This window comes from Lissotriton vulgaris, chromosome 7 (genome assembly GCF_964263255.1).
Source record: "Lissotriton vulgaris chromosome 7, aLisVul1.2, whole genome shotgun sequence".
Taxonomy (NCBI): Eukaryota; Metazoa; Chordata; class Amphibia; order Caudata; family Salamandridae; genus Lissotriton; species Lissotriton vulgaris.
The window spans coordinates 83155586-83182797 of record NC_141695.1 but is presented as its reverse complement, the minus strand read 5'-3'; the positions used below and the strand labels follow the sequence as shown (position 1 = coordinate 83182797).

Sequence of the window (27212 nt, the reverse complement as noted above, 5' to 3'; positions counted from 1 at the left end):
CTTGGATTGGCTCCGGCCTTTATCTCGTCCGAGATTACTTCATACGTTCCTACTCGGGAACTTCGCTCGTCTTCCCAATCCCTCCTCACTGTTCCCCGTTTCCGGAGAAAGAAGTGGGGAGGATCTAAATTCGCCACCCTTGCCCCTACCCTTTGGAACTCCCTTCCCCTCGAACTCCGGACCATTACACAGTACCCTCAATTCCGTAAGCACCTTAAGACTTATCTGTTCAAAAAGTCCTTTAACTAACTTTCCCCCACCCCTCTCTGCCTTCTAGCTTTGGATCCAGTTAGAGTCAGCGCCAAGAAACCGCTGGTATACGTGCGCTATAGAAATAATTTAAATCAAATTAAATCAAATTAAATCAAGTGAATAGAAAGCTACTAATGGTTTTGAGTATGTTTGAAAGTCTCATGTCTGACCTACTGGGTACTGTTGAAGCTTGGTTAGTCTACAGAATTAGGTGAGTCCAAATGGATGTACCTACCCTGCTTGTTACAGTTGCCAGTATGGCTGTAGTTCACACCAGTTCACTGTAGGCACTCATCATTTGAAAATGGTTTAAGCTGTTTTTAAAGTCTTCATTGCATTTGCAGTCACCATGTGTTAGAGAGTAGGAGAGTACGATCTGCTTACTATGGTTATCCCCACTTTTTGCTGGTGTTTCACTGTTACTCAACTTTAGTCTAGCTGGGGTCTTCCTATCCTGGACCCCAGCCTAGCTGCTACCTCTCTACAATGATTTTCCTCTGCACTCTCAGACTGCAAAAGCAGGCCTTCTCGGTAGATTTCTCGCTGATAAACACTGTCTCTGGTCTGTTGATCTACCGTCCCCCAGGAGTCTTAGGACAGTTCCTCCCTAATCTCTCTGATTTAGTTGCCAATACAGCACTTGTCTCTGACAACTTTACAGTGTTGTGCGACTTTAACATATACTTTGACGACACCTTCAATCACATAGCTAGTGGACTACTATCTAGTTTTCAGGCGATCCAATTTAAACAAAAAGGGCCATCTCCTTGATCATGTTTTCAGCAACCTGGACAACCTGAGTGCAGGGATCCCTACTCCACTTCAGTGGACAGATCACTTTTTATTCCCTTTAATCTGGCAGACCACCTCGTCCACACCTGCTCAGGAACTAACAACGTCTTGGGGAAAGAAATGGTCTAGACTTCCTTCCAATGGATGGACGGTAGTCCTTAAAAACACAAAACCCTCGATGGTTACCAATCCTAACTTAGCCAGCAGCAACTTTAACAGCTGGATTCAAGACTCCCTAGATGTAGTTCTTCCCAAAGAACCCATCCAAAACAAACGCAGGCAGAAAACAGACCCATGGTTCTCCTCCAAATTCAGGGACTTCAAGCAATGCTGTCGAAGATTAGAGAGGAGTTGGAGACAAAAATGTTCACAGAGTAGGAAAGAGGAATACAGGAAATTAATTAGGCCTATATAAAGCAGAGATTAAAACTGCCCAAGCACTTTTCTATGAGGAGAATATTGATACAGCTGCTAACTCGCCCAAGAAATCTTCCGCATAGCGAAATCACTCATCACCCCTCCTCAAAAATCCCATTAACCAGAAGAAGCACTTACACGTTGCAATAGCCTAGCTATCTATTTTCATCAAAAAATGAAAAAATATATTCATCTTTTCCCACTACAATGCCTAAGGCCGAGGGAGCCAAAACTGGCAGTTCCTCTCCTCTGCCCAATTGCGCATTGGAGCAGTTTTACCTCTTAGACGCAGACACACTAGAACTTGTCATCTCCAAACTGACCTCAGGTTGAGTTCTGTCCTCAGCACAGGACAGAAACAGCACTGTTGGTGGTGATGGAGGAGGCAAGGAGGTTGCTGGACCAAGGAGGAACATCTGCCATCATCCTCCTGGACCTCAGTGCCACGTTCGACATGGTCAACCATAACATCTTGGCCCACCGACTTAAAAGTATGGGAGTGTTGGGAGCAGCACTGACCTGGTTCCAATCCTTTCTCAGCGACCGCTACTTCCAGGTCTTTGAGGGCGATGTAGTGTCTTCCATGCTACCTCCCAGCTATGGGGTCCCACAGGGCTCAGCCCTGAGCCCCATGCTTTTTAATATCTATATGAGTCCTCTGGCAGGGATTGTCCATCAATACAGCATTATGATCATCACCTACGCAGATGACACTCAGCTAGTGTCTATTTAAATCACGCTCAGGGGTCATCTAGCACCCTAGGTCCTAGCCTAGAGGTGGTGGCTGAGTGGATGGAACTCTCATACCTAAGACTCAACTGGGACAAAACAGAAATCATGCTTTTAGGCAATCCATCGTCCTCTGTCTCTGTCTCCTTGTGGCTGGCTTGCCTGGACAAAGACACAGATAAAGAGCCTTGGCATGTGGCTTGACAGCTCCCTTGATTTCACCCATCAGGCCACCAAACTCTCAACCACCTGCTATGGACTGATGAGAATGCTGCGCAAAATCATTCCCCTTCTCCCATTCCAGGCAAGAAGAATTATAGTTCAGACCCTTAAACTCTCTCGCCTGGACTATGGGAATGCTTTGTATCTCGGAGCCCCTTAATCGACGTTCAATAAACTGCAAATAACACAGAATTGTGCAGCTCGACTGCTTTTCTAGGTTCCGCGTTGGCAGTCTGCAAGACCAGCATTGAGTAAACTCCATTGGCTCCCCATTTTAGCCAGGATACAGTTTTCGGATATGTGCCTGGCTCATAAAGCCATCTGGAAGACTGGTCCGGAGATCATACACTCTCTGGTCACCTCATTTCCTCCACACAGAATCCTGCGCTCCAGTTGCCTACACCTAGCCATCACCAAGAAGATACGGAAAGCGAGATGGGGCGACGATCCTTCTCGTTTAATGCTGCTAAAATCTGGAATTCCCTCCCCCTTGCCCTTTGAGGAAACAACAATCTTCTGGCCTTCCAGAAGCTCTGGAAAACCCATCTGTTGAGGACGCACCTATAGTACCATGGCTGTACCTCTCTGTTCTTCTTTTACGCAGCGCTGGGACGCTGGGAGGCCTCAGGGTAGCCATGCGCTATATAAGTGGATTTTCATTTATTCATTCATTCATTCATTCATTGCCTGTCCTCCTGGCAGCGGGGTTGGAATTCCCCCCTTCTGGAGGGAAAGACATGTACACAATGATCAGACTGGTAATAGTTTAAAAGAATCCTAGCATCACAAAATGGATGCCGCAGCCACAGACACAGGTCTGACTTCCTGCTGCTGGATGAAACTCCGGCAGGGGAGGCCTGGACAATAGGTTTCCTGTCACAGGGAGGTGTAACCACCTCCCAGGCAGGCTTTAGTGTATTAGGGCTGGGTGGGAGCATTCAGCGAATGCTTTTCAGACAGTGCTGGGGGTACACTTGATATCCCTGTGCAAATCCCAGTTCAAACCGGTTGCAGGGGCACACAGCCCCTGGTCTGGCGCAAAACTGGACAAAGGGAACGGGTGTAGCCACCTCTCTTCCAAGACCCTCCCATAGGTGGGTCCCCAGAGTATGTCCAACCCCCTATCTTAGTATAAGTATAGGGCCCCTGTCCTTAGGACTTCAGATTACACCTGGACAAAACTCTGCAGCATATATCCCGGAACTTCGATATTCTACCTGGCTAGAAGATGGAAGAATCTCCCTTGGGGTCAAGGAGTGACTCACCTGTTCAAACAGGCACCAACAAAGCATTTGCCGGTCTACATCCTCGAAGCCCCTGACGGACTCCGTAGTACCTACAGCTCAGGACAACAGACTTCCAGACTTCTCTAAGACCGACACGAGTCCCCAGCAAAGCTGTGACCCGCAGCCCTCTCAAGTGACATGGAACTGGAACGCTGGACACTGTGCACATTTGCTTAGTGACTTCCCGAGGGTTTCTGAAGTTGTTCTTTGGGTTACTTGTAGACCAAGCCCCAAGAATCATCTGCACCGACGTTTGTGGACCTACACTCCTCGAGGGTTCCGTGGGTCTTCTTCTTGCAATTCCGCTCGAGGCCCCTTTGTGATCCCTATTACATTGACTGGTGGGTCCCCTCAAAGGTACCTATGTTTCCTTGGGCTTCCCTGGTTGCTCCAGACGTGCCCTGACTCCCTACCAAGTGGTGAGTCACCCAGCCCCTGCTGGTCTGCACTGAAGCCTATCTCTGCTTTCTGCATGGGTTGCTGTTGCCAAGGCTTGTTGTTGGCCAAATCCAGGCACCGAGACCGCAGCACTCGACATCCTTTGTGGGACAGCTCAAATCCAGCTCCTGGTCATCGTCAAGGTCACCAGGACCTTGTGGCTGAAGAGTCAAGATTCACCTTTTTCACCGGAAATCACCCGACATCGGTGGGCATCCGCTCATCGCCTTCCTGGTCACTGGCTAGTGACCCAGACTCTGTACCCTCTGCGTTCAGGCTCTTCACATTTCCAATCCAGGCTTGGATCCCTCAGAACACTTTCCACTTGGACCCCAGCAGCACTTTGCAGCAGCTCTTCATTAACATCAATGGCAAAACCCGACACAAAAAGACACCTATGCACCCGGCTTCCCTGGGTGAGGTAACTCGAGTACTCCGGTGCTCCCATGGGTGTTGACTCTAGAACCTCCTAGTTCTACAGGGGTTTGCTCCAAGTCTTCTACTAAGTGTCCCTTAGCGCTCATCGTATATTGTGCTAATTTACTGTGTGCTATTAAGTTTGCTGAATGTACTTTTGCCTCTAGCTTGATAAAGAGACCAGAGGGATGTGTTTAGAATAAATACAAATATTTTATACATATACCTGGTGTAGTTCTCCTTTCAATTGCTAATTCACGATATTATAGACTGGTAAAACAAGATGCTTTACATTCCTTCAAGACTTAGCCTGAAGGCTGCTCCCTACTGCTACCACTAGGATAGCCTTCTATAAAGGTTGTCTTTAACCTACCATCAATAAGGGGTAGTTTGGACTGGTGCAAGGTGTCCATTAGAATAGTGGACAGCATATGTAAGGCCAACTTCTCACATCACATAAAGATAAAATTAGAAATCAGAATCACAAGGGAATCATTATTATACATGCATATGTGTATCATACCGAGCTGAACTATGTCACGCTTTGTCTTCCTTAACAGGTAGTTCCAGACTTGACAGGTAAACAATAATAGGTGGATACATGGGTGATGTGAGTACAAATCCATGTCAAGAACAATAAACAAGAGATATAAAGTCAAAGAGGATGTGTGAAACTAGGAACTAGAAGGAATCATGAAACACTCAGAAATTACATGAGGTTGAAAAACTCCCATCAGACCACCATTGTGGCGGAATATCATCACGTGGGATACGGATGGTAGATCCAAGTCTCGCCCAACCCATCAAGTGATGGTGCAGAGATGGATTCCGAGGTAGACCTCTAGCCACAGAGTATTTCAATTAGGGTCTGATGGTGTGCAGTGCTGTGTGGAAAGTGAGTGAAAAGTATAAAAATAACTACTGGAACAGAAAATATGTTTAATAGGCACTGTTCTAGTGTTGAGATTAAAATGACGCCAAATAGTCTGAGAATATGACTATATGAAGGCGCAGTGCAGAGTGGTTAACATGTGTCAGCTATATGGATTGATTTTATCCAGCTTTCTTCAGGACCGTGGTCTAATAGCAACTGCAAGGTGAGTGAAAAAAATGTGAAAGTGAAGCAAGGCAATATCAAATCAATATAATCCTACCAGGAACTTGGGTCCCCAATGTTGACTGGTAGAATATTGAATAGATCGTCCTTCCCTATAGGAGAAATTGTCACACAATATGTGGTATCAATAATGTGTTTAGATTGATCCTTCAGTCACAAAGAAAACAGTACAAACAACACATATTCAACAAAGAGCAAAAAGTCTCATTGTTTAGCAAAAGGCAACCGTCCTACTGTTTTACATGACAATGGTCATAGTAGTATTGTAGATTTGTACTCACCCAGCATTATGTGGGTAGTCACCGCACCTCACCCGGCACCCGCTCTGGAAAAATGAGGCCCCGCTTTGGTAAAAAATGGAAGAGATGATAGAGTATGATCCACCGTAACAATTGTTTTAATTGCGGTGTGTTCGTTAAGCTTCTGCTGACTTCCAAAATAAATTTTAACTATATCCAGGTGCTCTCATTATTGGCATCTCTCTGTCAGACTACATGCCCAGACTCATGCTTGTCCAGAAAAGGTGAGTCAGGCAAGGACCCAGTAAGTAGATGAGTCTATCATAAGTTTATTACCTGGCTATGAAAACAAGGAAAAGAACCTAGTTTACAAAAGTTACAGCTAGGCAGTAGTAGTTCGAAAAGTCTGCACAAGCCTACCTGTCCGTCGGTACCTCTCGCCTGCTTCCGAGTGGGAGTGGAGGTACCGAACAGACGGCAAGCGCGCCTTTTTATGCCAGGATTAATTGGATAATTAATTTCACCCTTTGATTTAATGCGGCGTTAAAGGGTCAGAGCCGATCTTAGGAGCGGAGCGCTATTGGTTAAACCACTCCGTGCCGCGGCGCCTGCGCAAGTGATGTAAACAAATACGCTAACACTGGCGCATGCGCGGTAACGCTAGTTACACACGCATGCGCGATCGAGACAGCTGCCGGCGGAGTGCTCTCGATTTAGAAGGTGTCGCTAACCGAGGAATGGTGTTTGGGAATAGCCTCAGATCAGTCCTTGACTTCAGGCTCATAAGTAAGAGGAATTACATGTCTGTATGTAGGTCCAGATATACAGTGAACTTACAGCTCAGTTCATAGTCTCGGGGTATATGACTTTAACTATAAACACGTATGGAAATCATAAGGTCAGTATTAGATGGGGGCATAATTTTTATGATAAAATTTCAGACCCTATTTATTAAGAATGAGATGTAAATGTCAATCAAATGTTTTTGCGCTCAGAGTCCAGCGGGTTTTATCCACTACATACTTGGATGGTAAGATCATACACTGGGTTCAAACATTATAAAGCCATATGGAGTGAACCATTATTCTTCGTGTGTGGGCAAGAAATGAAATAAACATACAGGAAATACACACAACTACAGTGAAGTCCACGCTATATCATCATTAAGTCCCTTACTGTCACTTTTGAGGGAAAAAAACATTTTTGTTCTTTGATGAATAAGAATCTGGAAATATCACTAATGTGGGGTGGGATAAACAGCTGTTCTAGAATCAACCACCTTATATCTTCTGCAGTGTGTTTGTGGGTCAAAAAATGATCGGTTCATCGTGTCGATTGTTTATGACCGCGGAAATACCAGAAATAAAAGAAGCAGAATGCCTTAGTTTTAGTCTGCAAGCCCACGACACTTTTACTTTTTCCGGTTTATTAGTATACCGACCCCCCGGACAAGCAACTCTCTTCTTGGAAAGCCTTGGGGAAGCACTTGCCAATCTAATTTTACGATCTGCTAATTTCACCCTACTAGGAGATATTAATATACACCTGGACAACTCCAATGACCCTAACACCGTATGTTTCAAAGATATTCTAAACATACTGAATTTGACAATTCTAACTGAGGAACCAACTCATAACGCTGGGCACATATTAGACTGCATTTGCTCTAATGTCAATACAATAACAGTAGAACCTCCACTGACCCAAATCTGGTCAGACCATAAATTCATCAGTTTTAATATAAAAACAGACAACAATAAAGACATTAATTTTATCCCCTGCAATAAAAGTTCAACCCCCTGCTGGAAAAAAATCATCGAGCACCCGGATCTAATGAACTGGGTACAGACAGAAAAACTACCACAGTGGGAAATGTGAGCACTGACTATGAACACTATAAGAGCTGGATGAAATCCATTGGAGATAGATTGACAACAGGAGGAACCAAATCTAATAAGACACAAAGGAAAAAATCTGCTCCATGGTATACCAAACCCTTAAAAGTCACTCTAAGAGAAGTTAAACTTCTAGAAAGAAAATGGCGACGCCATTACAGGAAGGAAGACAGGGAAATTTATAAGAACGCCAGGAGGAATTACCACACCTCTATCAAGCTAGCGAAAACTAATTACTATACCAACCTGATAGAATCGTCCAACAACAACCAAAAAGAAATATTCCAAATAGTCAACACCTTTAGAAAACCTAAAATACTATCACAGGAAATTCCACCGTCTCAAGCTCTCTGCGATAAAATCGCGGAATATTTCGAACAGAAAATTACAAACTTTACCAAAGAATTTCCACAGATCAGCCAGCTAGCATTGAACACAATGGATCCTATCTTTCCAAAAGATACACCTGGTACCACAACATGGGACAGTTTTACCATGATTAACTTAACTGAGTCATCTCAAGCCATTTCAAAACTGAACTCAGGCTCCCCTCTTGATCCCTGTCCACCTCTACTACTTAAGACCATAAAAGAGGAGGTCAACCTAATGATTAACTCTATTCTGAACTCTTCCCTGCGAACTGGAGACATCCCCACATGTTGGAAAGTCGCAGTAGTTAAACCTCTCCAAAAAAAATATATCCAAGACCCCACGACACTGTCAAACCTTCGACCCATATCACTTCTCCCAGCATTATGTAAACTTACAGAGACATGCGTAAACAAACAGCTCACCGCATACCTGGAAAACAACAACCTTCTTCACCCCAACCAAGCGGGTTTCCGTTCCCACCACTCCACTGAATCTGCCCTCATCTTCTCAATGGAAACAATTAGGACCGCATTGGATCAGGGCAAAAGAGCTGTCCTGATCCTACTTGATTTATCTGCGGCGTTCGACACAGTGTCCCACGATATTCTACTTCATCGCCTGAGTAGCGCAGGCATAGGGGGCACCGTGTTGAAATGGTTCACCAACTTTCTCAGACAAAGAAAACAAACCATCATCCCAGGGACATACCACTCTGAGGCCACGGAAGTTCAATCTGGGGTACCTCAGGGCTCTAGCTTAAGCCCTATATTGTTCAACCTGTATATGGTCCCACTAATGAAAATCATCTCCTCCTTTGCTATCAGCTCAATAGCATACGCCGATGACACTCAACTAGTGTTAATTCTAGATGAGGACGCGGCAATTGCCGAACGCTCCCTTAGGGACTGTCTGGAAGCCACCTTTAAGTGGATGAACATAAACCACCTGAGATGTAACACCGCAAAGACCAAAATTCTACCCTTCGGGAAAAATAACTTGTTCTCTCCCCAAACCTGCTGGCCACCCAATGCCGAAGCCCCGCCAAGCACTATGAAAAGTGCCCGCAACCTAGGCATCAAATTTGATGAGGCATTATCATTTAAACAGCAGACCATTGAAGTGGCTGGCTCATGTTTTAATGTCATCAAGAGCCTTCGGAAATTCTTCGATTTCCTTCCCTTATCAGCCAAGAAAACAGTAGCGGTGGCATTAATCACATCCAGGTTAGACTATTGCAATGGTCTATATGTAGGGGCCAACAAAGCCTTACTACATAAGCTGCAAATGGTACAAAACGCTGCAGCGAGATTAGCGCTAAAAACATCGAGAAAGTCCTCGGCATCGGCAGCACTAGATACTCTCCACTGGCTTCCCATTCAAAAGAGAATATTATTTAAACTACTGATAATTTCCTTCAGGGCATTCCACAAAACAGGTCCAATTTACTTGTATAGCAAATTCAACCGCTACCACCCCGGATGTCACCTAAGATCTGCCACGGCCAACCTAATGATTATCCCAAAATTCCGACTGTCCACTAGAGGGGGAAAGTCTCTGACGGTCAAAGGACCAAGAGCATGGAACAAACTCCCTCCTCAAATCCGGGAAATCTCATGCGAAAGTAAATTCAGGAAAGCCATCAAAACCTGGATCTACAATCAAACAGCTACTACCTGCAAAGCCCTGGTCTAACTCTGAAACGTCTCTAGGGGTTATTATATCTCTTTCCCTTTCTTTGATCCACACAAATCACATCTAGCGCCAAGATGCTCCTCGGAGCGATAGAGCGCTATATAAAACTCGAATCAAATCAAATCAAATCAAATGACAACGAATCGTGCTCTTATGCTCACCGATCCTCAATTTGATTTTGCGGGTGCTGTACCCGATGTACCTTAGGGAGCATGGGCAAATTACCATGTTTATGACTCTTTCAGAATTACAATATGTATGTTTCTTGAGGAGCCATATCATGCCTGTGCCTAGATCAACTTTGTCAGTTTTAATAGTCTGTGGGCAGACACTACATGAGCCACACGGATAGTGGCCCTGTACTGGCGGAAGATCCCAGAGTGTAGTTGGTCTATCTTTCTCTTGTAATCTAGGTCTGGTATGAACCAGACTGTCACGCAGACTCGGTGCTCTTTTGAAAGAGAACAGAGGTAGAGGGATGTTTGTGTCTGTGATGTTAAGAACACTCCAATGTTTGCGTATTGTTTTCTGAATTTTATTGGAGTGAACACTGAATGTGCTTACAAATGTCAGTCTCTCTAGTGCTGGTTTCATTGGTCTCCTTTCCAAGAGTGCCTCTCGATTATTGTTCGAGGCACGTTTCCAGGCTCTTTTGACTAGGTTTTTAGGGTACTGTCGTTCCTGCAGTTGGTGAGACAGTTTGGTTGCATGTTTGTCAAAAAGTTCTATAGATGAACAATTTCTTCTAACTCGAAGACACTGGCCTACCGGTAAATTAGCCCATAGTGAGCGTGGATGATGACTACTGTACACGAGGAGGGAATTTCTGGCCATAGGTTTGGTGTAGAGCTCGCATTGTAGCCTCCCCGCTTCTGGAAAGATTTTCAAATCCAAGAAGGGTAGTTTTTCATGGCTAAGTTCAAGCGTAAATTTTAAGTATTGATTTTGAGCATTAAGCCATTGATGGAATAATTGAATCTGTGTTGTGGAGCCTCGCCAAACCACCATGATGTCACCAACTATTAAGTCTAGATAGTTTTTACTATTTTGGTCCCGAAGAAACGCATGCAGAATAGACATTGAGTGAGAAACATGTTGACCTTTATTCAGCAATAGGGACACTGAAGCCAAGACATTAAGCTTAGGGGAGTGCCCTATTATTTGTTCTTACTTAGGGCAGGAGACCTCAAGAATTAAGTTTGATTTCATAGGTACTCCCAGTCCGATTTTAAATGACTTAATCATTGTCATATAGATATGCTTTGCCTATATGCTGTGTTAAGTTAGCATGAGCTTATTAGGAGATTTTGATTTACACAAGAATAATATCTTGTTACTCTGATATCAGTCTTGCTTGGTGAGCTGTGTCTGCACAGTGAGTGCTGAAAGCTTCAAGGATATCTCAACACAGTGGTTGTTGTGAGGTCTGATCTTCGCACGTTCCTAGACATAACATATATGCAGCTGCGGCCAAATTCTGGCTTTAGGCGCGTTTTATATTGCTTTGCACAGAGCACACTAAAGCACACTTGATGGTGCTTCGCATGCAGAGAGCTGGTGGAAGATGATGTGATCCCTTACCACTAGGATCCGAGGTATGGGCCCGCCCTGCTAAAAACCCAAAGAGACCTTCTTAGATATAAAATAATATACTAGCTAGGGAGGGTGAGAATTAGGTGTTATTGAACCCTATTCGTTTTAGCATTTTACCATGCTTTCACTTTTTGTATTCTATGGACTAGTGACTATGCTGATTACTTTGTTTCTTATAATATGTTTGCTTGGATTATCTAAGATACTGCACTTGAGAACACTGCATTAGTAAATAAACATTTCAAATGTGCACGCGTCCTCGTATACTCTTTGTTCTGGATTGAAATGATTGTATAACGAAAGAGTGATCATGTGTTCCACGTTACCTGAGGGGTACTAAGTCCATGTTCTGGTTTATCTAAGCATTGGGAGTCTGTGATAACCAATGAGACACTGTATCTAGTCTGGTAGGGGATTTTGGGTACTAAGGTGAGTTTTGGTACACCCTAATTCACTGAGGTTCCAAGTCTCTAAAGACAGTTCGGTAGGAAAACGGAATCCCTGCGACATCATCATATACATCTACACATTTGTGGCCCCTCAACCCCACTTCACAAAACGCCAATTGGAAAAAGATCTCAGAGAATGAGGCCCCTAATATAGGGAGCCTGGGGGTATTGCACCACCAACCCAACGAGGAGTAGCCCAGATAATGAAGCATGACATATGAAAGGGTGTTTGAGGGCATCAAAATCCAATATTTGGAGTCCCAACGTTGAACCCTCAAGGTCAAGTTGGTAGTGTGTCCCTGACTCTGATATCTAACCACTTAGGAACAGCATAATCCTTATTTCTGACTTTGAGTTTGGGGCATTTATGCTATACCTTCACCTCTTATATGAGAGGAAAAAGCCCCCCAGTATCCCCTTTGTATTCAGAGCATTGGAGTTTACCTAACTTCCAAAGTGTGTTCATGAAAGTATATTGGTTGAAAAACTGAGATGGGCAAAGGATGAGCAAGATATAGTTAGAAAGAAAATGGGGATTCAATTGGCCAAAGGTTTGCTGACGGACATTTTAATGTCTGCTTGTTGAGTGAGTTAATCATTTCACCCCTTAAGATGGTAGTAAAAAAAAAAGTGTCCATCCAGGCTGACTGACAACCTATCATGGCCTCATCTCCCATCAAAACTGAACAGTGAAATACATGAACCTGCATCGGGTAGTGGGGCTGCAGAGAAGCTGCTGCTGCCGAAACAACCAAGTGCAGCATACATTCCACCTTTACCTTGTTCTGGTTCACTGAGCTGGTGTAGTTGAAGGGCTAGAATATGGGGACAAGGTGTTTCAAAAGGGATGTTCTGTGTCATGACTACTTATGTGGCAGTTTAGTACTTTGAGGCAATTGTTTAAAGTGACCTCAGAATAAGGACCGTCTATTCACTACTTCAACAAGTGCTCTTGGGAGGAACATGAGGCAAAGGCTGCTGAAAGTATGCTGCAGGTGTTTGAAAAAACACCCAAACGTTTTTAGTCCCAGGGAAAACTAAGCCCTCAGACCAGCAGACGAAAGCTCAGCTCATAATTATTGTAAAATGGTGGGTGAGTGAGTAAGTGAAAGGATTCAGTGGATGGCTGAGTGGATTAGTGAATGGGTGAATGAAAGGGTGAATGGATGGATAATGAGAGAAAGGATTAAGTATGGGCGGAATATTTATTCCGCTTCCAAAATTTGCGGATTTTCTGCAATTTCGCGATCTGCGAATCTCGTGAAATTGCAGAAAAATCTGCAAATTCGCGATATTTTGCAAAACTGAAGTACATGAAGCACTTACAGGGAGGGAACATCCTTTACAATGCAACTATTACCCCGCACTACTATTACAACATGGGGATTACAACGAAAGTCGTTACAACGACTTTCGCTGGAGGGTGCTGTTGGATAGGGAATAGTTTAATTTTCTTCCCAACACCTTCCCTACTGTCAACGTGGGCTAGAGTTGGAATAGAAAATTAAACTATTCCACTATCCAGCGCCCCCCAATGCAAGTCGTTGTAACGACTTGCGTTGTAATCCCCGTGTTGTAATGGCATGTGGGGTAAAAGCGTGCGTTGTATTGACATAACACCCTAACAGGGTTACAGCAGGTGCCCAAGTTAAAGCTAATTTCTTTGTAACCATTTACAAAATGGTTACAAAGAAATTAACTTCAACTTGGGCTGTAACCCTGTAAGTGCTTCCTGAGGTGCCTCCAGAGTTTGTTGCCTACTTGCAACTATTCTCTGACCCTGCTCTGACCCTCGAAGCAGGGTCAGAGAATAGTTAAAAGTAAGGCACAATGCTCCTGTCACAAAAATTAAACCACAACAGGAAGCACTTACAGAGAAGGAAGCAGGTGCTGGACTTGAAGCTCAAATTCAGTAACACATTAACCAGCCCCAAATTAATTTGTCTCGCTTGAGGCTGGACAGGTGTGCTTTCTCCCCATAATCTAAAGTGGTGAACCAGAGGGTGGCAGTGGTGAACCAGAGGGTGTCAGTGGTGAACCAGAGGGTGGCAGTGGTGAACCAGAGGGTGCTGTGATGAACCAGAGGGTGGCAGTGATAAACCAGAGGGTGGCAGTAGTAAACCAGAGGGTGGCAGCGATGAACCAGAGTGTGGCAGTGGTGAACCAGAGGGTGGCAGTGGTTAACCAGAGGGTGGCAGTGGTGAACCAGAGGGTGGCAGTGGTGAACCAGATGGTGGCAGTGGTGAACCAGAGGGTGGCAGTGATGAACCAGAGGGTGGCAGTGGTGAACCAGAGGGTGGCAGTGATGAACCAGAGGGTGGCAGTGGTGAACCAGTGGGTGACAGTGGTGAACCAGAGTGTGGCAGTGGTAAACCAGAGGGTGCTGTGATGAACCAGAGGGTGCTGTGATGAACCAGAGGGTGCTGTGATGAACCAGAGGGTCGCAGCGATGAACCAGAGGGTGGCAGTGGTGAACCAGAGGGAGGCAGTGGTGAACCAGAGGGTGGCAGCGATTAACCAGAGGGTGCTGTGATGAACCAGAGGGTGATGTGATGAACCAGAGGGTGGCAGTGATGAACCAGAGGGTGGCAGTGGTGAACTAGAGGGTGGAGGTGATGAAATACAGGGAGTCAGTGGTGATCCAGAGGGTGTCAGTGATGAACCAGAGGGTGGCAGTGGTGAACCAGAGGGTGCTGTGATGAACCAGAAGGTGCAGTGCTGAACCAGAGGGCGGCAGTGATGAACCAGAGGGTGGCAGTGATGAACCAGAGGGTGGTAGTGATGAACCAAAGGGTGGCAGTGGTGAACCAGTAGTTGACAGTGGTGAACCAGAGGGTGGCAGTGGTGAACCAGAGGGTGCTGTGATGAACCAGAGGGTGGCAGTGATGAACCAGAGGGTGGCAGTGGTGAACCAGATGGTGACAGTGGTACACCAGAGGGTGGCAGTGGTGAACCAGAGGGTGGCAGTGGTGAACCAGAGGGTGCTATGATGAACCAGAGGGTGCTGTGATGAACCAGAGGGTGGCAGTGATGAACCAGAAGGTGGCAGTGGTGAACCAGAGGGTGACAGTGAGTAGTGAACCAGAAGGTGGCAGTGGTGAACCAGAGGGTGGGTACCCCCAATAATTATTTTAAAACATGTATAAAGGTTTTTTTTCTCTATCTTAAGGCTTCTGGCCAACAATTGTGATTGAACATATGGTATATTCTTGTATTGTTTACCTGCTTGCTGCTTGTCCAGGTTACATCTGCGTGCTACTGTTCTCCTGGGGGCCTCCATGGGCCCCTTCTGAGTGCTGCTCCTCTGGGAGAAGTCAGCAGCCCCCATGCTTGCATGCTCTTTCATCTACTCTCAGATGTTAGTGGATGCATTAGCTTGTCAGTGCCTTCCTTCCTTCCCTCCCTCCAGTCACTGCTTACCTTGTCCTGTGTTGTGAGTGTGAGCTTGGCTCCCCCTTCCTGTAGTTTGTGGTCTGCTTGATTCTCGCTTTCTCACTTCTCAGCTAATTTGCTGCATCTTTGGCAGCTCTGCCTATACGTCGTGCAGTAGCTGTGGTCCAGGCATCGTCTTCACCTACTGGAGTCTGCCTAGCACGCGCTGGTGGAGAAGGCAGCAGATTGGAACCCTGCCTCCCCAAAGCATACACTCCAAATCCCACTCAGTGCCACATAATAAGATGCCACGTAATTAGACAGTACTCAATGCAACATACACTCTAAATACTACTCAGTGCCACATAATTACACACCACATAATTACACTCTACTGAATGCAACACACACCACACAATACCACTTAGTGCCACATAATTACACGCCACATAATTACAGAGTACTCAATGTAACATACACTCCAAATAACACTCAGTGCCTCATAATTAGACACCACATAATTACACTCTACTGAATGCAACACACACCACACAATACCAGTCAGTGCCATATAATTATATGCTACATAATTACACTGCACTCAATGCAACATACACTCCAAATACCACTCAGTGCCACATAATTACACGCCACAAAATTACACTCTACTGAATACAACATATAAACATTATATTACCACTCAGTTCCACATAATTACACGCCACATATTTACTCTCTACTGAATGCAACACACACCACACAATACCACTCAGTGCCACATAATTACACGCCACACAATTACACACCACATAATTACACTCTACTGAATGCAACACTCACCACACAATACCAATCAGTGCCATATAAATAAATGCTACATAATTACACTGCACTCAATGCAACATACACTCCAAATACCACTCAGTGCCACATAAATACACGCCACAAAATTACACTCTACTGAATACAACATACACTCCCTATATTACCACTCAGTTCCACATAATTACATGCCACATAATTACACTCTACTGAATGCAACACACACCACACAATACCACTCAGTGCCACATAATTATATGCTACTTAATTACACTGCACTCAATGCAACATAAACTCCAAACAATACCACTCAGTGCCACATAATTACACGCCACACAATTACACACCACTTAATTACATTCTGCTGAATGCAACACACATCACACAATACCACTCAGTGCCACATAATTACACGCCACACACTTACACACCACACAATTACACTCTACTGAATGCAACACACACCACACAATACGACTCAGTGCCACATAATTATATGCTACCTAATTACACTGCACTCAATGCAACATACACTCCAAACAATACCACTCAGTGCCATATAATTTATGCTACATAATTACACTGCACTCAATGCAACATACACTCCAAACACCACTCAGTGCCACATAATTACACGCCACAAAATTACACTCTACTGAATACAACAGACACTCCCTATATTACCACTAAGTTCCACATAATTATACGCCACATAATTACACTCTTCTCAATGCAACATAATTAAATAATCACAATTTTCAAAACCAACACATGAATACAAAATGTGTCATTTACTATATCAATAGCTCAAACTTTCTTAATGCGAGACATTTGCATTGCAAATGCTTGTTTTCATTGTTGTTCTATCACTCCATTTGCTAATTAGAATCCAACTAATTAATCTTAAAGTATACCAGTCATGATTATTTTTCATTTATGTGAAGCCCCATCTCTTTTAAGGAATGTACAACATTTGTTAGATGTTTTAAATGTTCAGCCCAATCCTTGTGAATATTAGGCTATCACACAGATATGACAAAGGGCTGAAATGTTGCAAGTACAACATGCAACTCAAAAGGGAGCACTACAAAGTGGAAAACAAAATAAGGGGTGGAGAATGTCGTATTTTCCTAGTCAGTGTGGCATACTGGAATCTTCCAATATCCCTTAGTGATGTACCTGGTGGAAATATATTGGGATTTCCCTAAATGGTCGATGAGTTCATCAATTCTACCTATTAGGTAGGTATTACATTTTTAAACCTTGTTTACAGGATGGAAATCAATACAAAAAAGTATGCTCCCATCTGGTTTGGAGAAATGTTTACTTTGAAGGTTGAAGGTTCTATAACGTTCATCTTTAATATCTGTTTGACTTTTATGTAGATTGCTATGTGATGTGCTTCAGGAATATGGTATGGTCATTGGTTAATAGTTTTTCTGTGTAAAATCAGAATAGCAAGTTTCCCCAAACGAGTTATACTTGATAATTCTGAGAAAATGTGAGCAGAATTAAGTGAACAAGTTTTAGCCTAAGCCTTTGCTGTTCTGTTCAACTTTTCACTATGTTCACCTTGTCGACATCACTTGCATCAATAGACAAAGAAGAGGATACTTGTATGTCCCGGTTGAACAGACCTCAATCATATTTTTAGCACACTAATATAGCATAGCTGGTCCTTGATATAGCTTATTGGTAGTTTGTAAGCAACTACACCTATTCTTTTTTAAAATATTTGGTGAGGCCATCGCCAACCTCATGTTAATTTGTTTGAAGAACTTGTTTAAAAAAACACAGCCAGTCACTGGGTGTCACCGTCATCCAGAGTACAACAGGAGCCATCCCCCAAAATGACCCACCTACCATTAATAGGTAGCTCAGTTTCTCCAAACGTTGAGTCCTGGCATGAAAATCAATGTACCAAAATGCCTGGGTATCAGCAGTGATATCAAACATCTTTTGACCTTCAATTTCACTCACAAACAAACACATGCTTACACATGAAGTTAAATTCACACTTACACACAAACCGACTCTCTCTCACACATAAGCACATTCACCTGCAAGCAGGCATACAACATACATTTAAAAGCATTTTTTTAACTCACCTCATGGTAGACATGTCAGCCTTAAGGTGATCTTCCCCCAAAACACTCTACCTGCTTACATCCTCCTTTTGCTTCTTCTGCTTTTTGGCCTTGGGGCTCTGAGCACTTTGCCACTACTGACCAGTCCTAAAGTGCACATGTTTTTCCTATAAATATGGCTACATTAGTATATCCACAGTTTGGATATTTAATGAATCTATAGGTCTGTAGTACAGTGCACTATAAATTAAATGCTACCAGTGGACCTACATTACTTATTGCGTGACCCACACAAGAATCTCTTTTTTGGCCTTGGAGCTCTGAGCACTTTGCCACTACTGACCAGTCCTAAAGTGCACATGTATTTCCTATAAATATAGGTACATTAGTATATCCATAGTCTGGATATTTTATGAATCTATACGTCTGTAGTACAGTGCACTATAAATTAAATGCTACCAGTGGACCTATATTACTTATTGCGTGACCCACACAAGAATCTCTTTTTTGGCCTTGGGGCTCTGAGCACTTTGCCACTACTGACCAGTCCTAAAGTGCACATGTTTTTCCTATAAATATGGCTACATTAGTATATCCACAGTTTGGATATTTAATGAATCTATAAGTCTGTAGTACAGTGCACTATAAATTAAATGCTACCAGTGGACCTACATTACTTATTGCATGACCCACACAAGAATCTCTTTAAATGTATCTCAGGCCTGCCATTGAAGAGCCTGTGTGTGCAGTTCATCTGACATATTTACCTGGAATTTAAAACCCCTTGGAAGCCTAATACACCCTTTTCATTACATATATATGTCACCCCAAAGATAGGCCCGAGATAGCCCATCTGGCAGGGTGCTGTGTAAAGAAAAGGTGGGACATGTACTTCTGGGTTGTGCATGTCCTGGTAATGTCCTGTGTCTTCTAGACAAGTTTTAAACAGTTACAAATGCAATCTATCATATAAATAAGTAACCAACCTATAGGTTAGCAACAGACATAATGCAAGTCAATCATTACCCTATGGAAACATTAAAAAAACATGCATAATACACAAAAGAAACTATTAGAACCGGCTTACTGCTCACCTATTTTTTGCCTCCAATTCGATAAGTTTCTTCTGATAGTAAACATATCAACTTAGACTGCCAGACGGTGGTGATGAGTATTGACTTTCCTTTTTGCTCTTTAATTGCAGATATCTCTGATAGCCCGACACTGGAAAACTGCATTCCAAGACGCATGGAAGGTGAAAATCAAACTATAGTGACTGAGTTCATCATTGAGGGTTTCAAAGATTTTCCGCAAATTCTAGTTACACTTTTTATGGCTTTTTTGTTTGATTATTTCTTGGTACTTGTGGGCAACTTTCTTATTGTGGTGATTATCTTTTACAGCACACAACTGCACACACCAATGTATTTTTTCCTCACAAACCTAGCCATTCTTGACATCTGTTACACAACAATCATTTTCCCAAACATGCTGGCTCACTTCTTTTTGGCGGGTACATACATTTCTCTAAATAGATGTTTGCTGCAGCTGTTTTTTTTTCATGTCCATGGTGTCTGCAGAATTTTTGCTTCTCACAGTCATGGCTTATGATCACTATGTGTCCATTTGCAATCCATTGCGTTATGTGAAAACCATGAAAAATGGAGTTTGCATGAAGCTGGCTGTAGGATGCTGGATAATTAGTTTCATAGACACAATACCACACATTGTACTAATACATATGCTCTCATTCTGTAGGTCCCACACAATCAACCATTTCTTCTGTGATGTGGCATCTGTAATAAATCTTTCATGTAGCAGCACTTGCACGGTTGAGACAACAACCTACATCCTTGGTTTTATATTCGGAGTAACACCTTTTGCTTTAACTATTGCATCTTACATCAAAATCATCTCAACAATCCTGAAAATCCTGTCTAAAGGAGGGAGACGCAAGGCCTTTTCCACCTGTGGCTCCCACCTCACTGTGGTTATATTATTCTATAGAGTTATCTCTTCTATGTGCATGCAACCAGCATCATCGGCTTCAGTAAAATACAACAAATTATTGTCTTTGTTATATTTTGTTTTAACTCCGCTATGTAATCCATTTATATACATCCTGAAAAACAGAGATTTTAAAAACACCATGAGGATGATAAAGAATATAAAATAGCATTTAAGAAACAAAAGTAAAACATATTTTTTAATCTTTCAAAGCATGTATTGCTGGAAGACATTTAATTAATTACTGAGATTTTTCCAAAGGTCTTGGTACCTAGCATCCTTGAGAATTCTGGTGCCATTTTCACCCTTTCACTTTGGTCCCCAAAGTGATCTTATGATTTTAGAAATCAGAATGTTCTTAGGTTTGGCTTTTTAAATGCAGCTCACAACAGCTATAGGGGTAGTGATGGCGCTAGATTACCGGCTCAGGATATTTTCTCTAATATATCTCTGATTGGGAAAGAACAGGGCTGCACATTCTGTTCATGGAACGTCTATGGTCTAAAAGCGAAGTTGGAGGAAGAAGACTTTATAGAGTTTATCACGCAATTTAAAATACTAATGCTCCTGGAAACTTGGCAGACAACAAACCCGCCTCTTGTGGGATACAAAGAATTCTTTACACCAGCACAAAAAGAGGCCAGCTCCGGCAGGGCAAAAGGAGGCCTATCCATTTCCATATCGACGGACCTTCTATGGCAACTTAGTCACATCGACCTAGAGTCTACATGGATGCAATGGGTTAAAATTGAAATTTCCCCAAATATGGGCCTCTTGATCGTGAACCTCTATATGCACCCGGGCGGAAAGCATAAGGGGAAGAGGATAAAACAACTAGTTACTGCATTCAAGGCGTTAAAGTCTACCTATCCAAGCGAAAACATGCTTATAACAGGAGATTTTAACATGAATTTAATTCATCGTCAGGAGGGAAGCCTCCCCACCCACATTGTCCCCCGGCAGGGCAAACTTTGCAGACAAAGTGCAATAGGAAGGAAATGTGCCATGGAGTTGGAAGCCCTCTAATTGTACACCTTAAACGGAAGGGGTAATCTGGACACACCAGCTGCCCTAACGAGGGTTTCCAAAAATTCAGGATCAACCATAGACTATACTCTGGCGGACCCCGACCTATTCCTTTACATCAAAGACTTCCACATCCAGGAACGTGGGGAAAGTGATAATTTCCCACAGACCTTCACCTTGACAATTGAAGTAAAAAAGTCTGAGCAAGCGCTGCCTCTATCCTTGAACACCCAAATCTTTAATTTACAACGGCTAAACTGGAATGAAGAAAACCTCGACAATCTAATGGCGTCATGCCATGCATTGCTTTCACTATCTGACATATCAAAGGACATAATAAAGACCTGGGAGTCCTTTGTAGCACACTTAAACAAGAATGTCCAATCCAACCACTGAGGACAAAAAGCCATAAGAAACAGAGGAGGTAAATGGTACACCTCAAAGCTGTGACAACTAAAAAGGCAAATGAATGCATTTCTCAGGGCTGACCGAAAAAAGGATCCTCACTTTTCACAACAAACTCTGAAAACAATTGCAGCCTTAAAAAAAGAGCCAAAAAGAGAGACCAATCTGGCCAAGAGAATGCATAGGGAAAAACTAGCGTGTACTATACTCCATGCCAGTAATATGCAGAACTCAAAAGAATTTGGGGCAAAAATAAACTTCATGCTCAACGGTAAACATCGGCAGATCAACTCCGACATGACTGACCAGCTTTGGTGTAGCCACATCGATTTATTATACAATATCATACTTGATACCCCACTTGACAATAAAGTTGTGCCTCTCCTGGACTCTGCCCTGTCAAGCCTGAGAACAACGACAGACCCAAAGCCCACTGACCCCAAAGCTACTTGCGAACCGCCAATAACAAAGAACATAGGTGACACTGACCTGATGACACTAATGCAGGTGTTTAACACCATAAAATCATTGAGAGCAGATGGAGCTCCTGGCCCAAATGGTCTCCCCAATGCCCTATTCAGGAAAGACCCCATGTTCTGGGCCAGTCAATTACTCCTTTTATTTTGTCACAGTGTAAAGACCGGGAACATTCCCGAATCGTGGAGGGGCAGCATTTTACACCCAATATATAAATCTGGGTCTCGCTCTGACCCCAACAACTACAGGCTAATAGCCTTAATAGATGTGGAGGCAAAGATCTATGCGCCAAACTTACTGGTAGAACTGGAGGCTTGGGTAAGCAGCATAGGGCTAATCCCCCTGACTCAAACAGGCTTTCACCCAGGAATGGGCACTCTCACCAACTTATCTGCAATAACCCTACTAGCAAAAAGGGCAATCGACAACTCTAACTCGCTGTATACTTGTTTTTTGGACTTAAAAGCGGCCTTTGATAAAGTGCCTAGATCCAAACTCTGGGCCAAAATGAAAGCCTGGGGCGCGCTGCCAAAGCTAATGGGAGCAATCCTAGAGCTGTATTCAAAGACCTGGGTCCAAGTGAAATAAGGAGATGGCCGATGCCTGACAAAGAAATTCTGCACACTCAACGGCTTAAAACAAGACTGCGTATTGGCCCCCTGCCTTTTTAACATTTACACCGCGGACCTAGAAAGCGATCTACGCTCTATTCAGGGAGATCCACCAACATTTGGTAACTTACTCATAATGAGTCTACAATACGCAGACGACATTGTGCTTTTGTCACAAACTCCTCTCGGCCTACAACGTATGATCTCTAATATACCTCTCGAATGCACAACTGACAATAAACCTTAAAAAAACAAATGTCTTATGTTTCTCTGGCTCTCGCAAGAAAAGAAAAAAAATTGTCTGGAAGGTAAACTCCAGCATACTAACTCAGGCAGACCAATACAAATTCCTGGGCATCTCACTGGATCATCAATTAAAATATAAACAGCACTTGGAACAGGGGAAATCAAAAGTCAAACAGCTCCAATTCGCCTTTAAAACAGTCCAAAAACATCTATGTGGAAATTCCACTGCCCACATTTTAAAGATCGTAGCCGCCAAATTCTTGCCATCCCTCACATATGGTTCTGAGATGATGGCAACCCGGGACTCCACAGCGCTAAACCTTGCCCAATCTCACCTCTTTAAAAATCTTTTCTTTATTTCGCAATCTCAAATACGTTTGGAATACGATCTCACAAATGAGCTCCCGGCAAGACAAGGAGCTCTCGTCAAAATACTACTGACGAATGAGGGATGCAGAAGATCACTCCCTGGCTCATCTGTGCTGGCTGGAAGTAGAAAAACAGGCAGGACTTCCCAAGTCTATATATAAGTCCCTCAGGCAAGCGCTTCAATCATAAGCACTGGAAGAATCCTGGCTTGCACCCATGACTTACATTGCTTTCAAACCGCGAACTAACAATGCAATCAAACAAGCGTCACTATTAATGGACAAAGCTGCAGTGGCAGGTAAAAGCCACACCTGGATTGTTCTGCCATCATACATCCACATGAAGCCCCATCCATATTTGCAAGACTGCTTCATGGACCATTACAAAAGGAAAATTAAGCTTGTTAAGATTGGGCTGCTTTGTGAGTAAAGATCTCACTCCCAAATGGCTACAGTCGTGGTCAACTTCTGACTGCCGCCTTTGTAACAACGGCGCAGAGTCATTACTGAACTTAATATGTATATGCCCTGCACTTCAGAAACTAAGGAAAGTGCTTCTTCTACCACTCTTAAGGGTCGCCCAGGTGAGAACCTGCAGTGCGCCTGTCATCATATGCCTCAGTGGGACTTGGATAAAACTATCTTGCAACACTAACATTTCAGGAGCATGCAGCTCAAGAGCTGGGAAACAAGGCAGCAACTAAAGAGAACTCAGGATAACAGGCCTGGACACAGCCGGCCATAGACTCACTTTTATTTTCCCAACGGACTCTCTTGTTTCCATCCCATAGCACTTCATTTCATGTCATAAAAGTGTACCCTGAACCAACCCCCTTTGCTTCTCCAAATTTTACTTTCCCCCTTACACCACTTTTTGAAAAGTCAGTGTAATTTCATGTTACAAAAGTGTCATACTCATAACACCTTTCTAAGTTTTAATTTTCACATTAGACCACCTTCCTGAAAAGCTTGTGTAATTTTATATTCTCTTTGCTTTTCCTATTCTTTTTGTTTTATCTTTACCTGAAGCTGATTTTGTGTTGTTTTAAAGATGTAAATATTTACCAAATGGTGGTAAGCTCCACCCTTTTATAATTTTTATTATAAATCAAATAAAAGTAAAAAAAAATTTAAAAAAATACTCAACTGGGCCCATATAAATTTTACTCACTTTAAACCGGTAACCTATATCTCCTGCCTATCAGTGATTTATAATTAGCCTGTACACCATAACTTACCAAATCCTTGTCACTTTTACCTATCTAACACTAGATGATTGTATCTGGCTGTTAGAATAATATGTAGCATAACAATTCACCTTAACATACAATAATCACAGACTCGAGTAAGTTTTAACCACTTCATCTATGCAATATGTTGTGAGTTAGGTACCAAACCAATGCAACCAAAGACTTTTAAAGTAGGAAAATAACGATCAAAGTAAAATCTTAAGTCAAGGAAATCATTAAATTTAGTGATGTCGACCACAGGTGTTTCCATTCGCCATCTGTTATGTCTCTCCCCAAAGTCTGTTCCCATGTACCTCTGTATCTAGGCTGTGGTGCCTTCGTAGTGGACACCAGCAGCTTGTAAAGAAAAGAAATAGTGCCCCTTGAGGTACTCACTTTCCGCACAAAGGTTTCTATTGAAGTCAGGTTTTTAGTTGTTACCTCCCCTACTCGTCTGGACTAAAATGTAAAGGTGTAGAAGGGAAAGCAGGTCCAATCCAGATTACTAATCACCTTGTCCCATGTCTTAAGGGTAGTCCTGGTGGAGGTGTTTAAGTTAGCAGCCTGTAAGATGACTACTCTTCCCAAAATAGTATATCTCTTCCAGACTCTGCCCCTCTCTCCCCCACAGAGCACAATAACAAAACTCCAGTCAGAACTAGCGCAGTTCATCTGGCAGGGTCAGAAACCGTGTATGAAGGGGCCCTTGAGTTATCTTCCCCCTGAGTCCAGAGGGCTGGGAATTCTGGATGTACAACTCTACTTTAAAGCGGCACAATTGAGATATTTAGTGGGAGGGGTGCCGCCTGAAATCAAAGACGCACTGGCTTTTCCAGAATTGCGCTGTGGTGGGTACGGCCCTCTGGAAGCATTAAAATGGGTCTGACCACCTATCCATTCTCACTGTCTTGCATTTTTTAGGAAAAGGACTTCACGCCAGGAACGAAAGCATCAGATTTTGCAACCTGGAGAAAGTCAGAATGCCGCTCCATAGGACACTTCTTTGATTTAGAAGGCCTGTTATCCTTTCCCAGATGTGTGAAGACTTTGGGCATCCGGAATCGGAACGGTTCTATTATCTACAATTAAAGCACTAGATCATGCATCCCTCCAACTGCACTGATGTGATATGCCGCCTGACTCAATATGAAAGGTGTCTCCGACAAGGGCATGATCTCAGAGTTCTATGGAATCCTACTTCAAACTCAAGCCCATACATTTCATCCTGGGTTGGCAAGATGGGAGGAGGAATTGGGTTGGTTCTTGAGTGAAAAGAAATGGGAGAGAATTGCCTACCGGGCACACCACACGGTGGGCAGTACGGCACTACAGAGACACTAATCAAGATCACCTCACACTGGTATTAAACACCGGACAGGATAATTGAAAAAAAGCTCCCACATAACAATCGTTGCTGGCAGGGCTGTGGGGAGAAAGGGACCCTGACAAATATTCTGTGGGAGTGTCTGCATTTTCAGCACTATTGGACCCACATCATAGATGACATAGACCAGTACCTTGAGACACAGCTCTCAAGATTTCAAACCTATGTGTTGCTAGGTCCCCCAAATCCATTAACATACCCCTTAAAGTCCACCAGGGGCCAACAGATCGGTATGGTGTTGGGGAGGGTAGCCCAAGTAATCCAAGTAATCCTTGCCAACTGGGGTACAGCGACCACTCCCATAGACACACATACTGGCTGCACAGGATATGGTACTTTCTAGGAATGGAGAAGATCTCTATGTCTCTAGCAGGGAACGAGCAGAAATTCAGGAGGTATGGAGTACCTATGTGTTGTTACTATCATATGAACTCTACGAGATGACCTCTCCAAAGTATCTCAGAGGTTCCTATGCTGCAGGGTCACATGGAGAAATGACCACATTCAACTATACATTGGGGTACAAAATGCAAGTAGGTGAGAGGGTTTGGGAGGGGGAGTTGGGGGCGGTTTTCGTGGCAAGGGGTTTTTCTTTGTTTCTTGAATTTGTTCTGTAGCAATTGCAGGAAAAACACTATGGGCACGATTAGAATGGTGGGCGGAATTTAGTCCGCCCGCCACCCTAGCGGTGCTAGGACCGGCCGCCAGTGGTGCGGCGCTCCCGCACCTGCAATTAGGATGCCACTGCCACTGTGGAGGTGGCATCTTCAATTCCCAGCATTGAGGCGGGCGGTGCTCACAGCACCGTCCTCCACAATGCTGGGAATGCACTGTGTGCATTGTCATGCACAAGGTGACAGGCACCATGTGGTGCCTGCCACCTTGTCCATGTGAATGTCCCATGTGCACCCCCATGCCCCAAACACCCTGAGGGCCCACAGCGAGCCCCCGTAAACACAATCTGCATGCCCGCTACGGAAACGCTGCTCCCCGCTGCCTTCCTAATATGGATGGCGGTGTCTATCAGACACCCCCATGATATCAAGCCCATTTCTACTCGGTCACCTGTGTGATCGGCAGAAAACCAGCGGACGGTCTTTCGTCTGCCGGGATCCCCCGCCATACTAATATGGCATGGGGGAAATGGGTGGCGGATGGAGTAGGAAGTGGGGGCGTATCGCCACCGCCATGCGGGCAGTGGCGATCCACCCTACATCCTAATCAACCCCCAAGTGGCCAATTACTGGAAGGTTGTGTTTTCCTATGAC

At 43.7% G+C, this 27212-nt stretch overlaps 1 pseudogene; it reads left to right on the top strand.

The window, feature by feature from the left end:
* Positions 1 to 19439: 19439 nt before the first annotated feature.
* LOC147700836 (olfactory receptor 5V1-like) lies at positions 19440 to 20367 on the top strand (annotated as a pseudogene).
* Positions 20368 to 27212: the final 6845 nt, after the last annotated feature.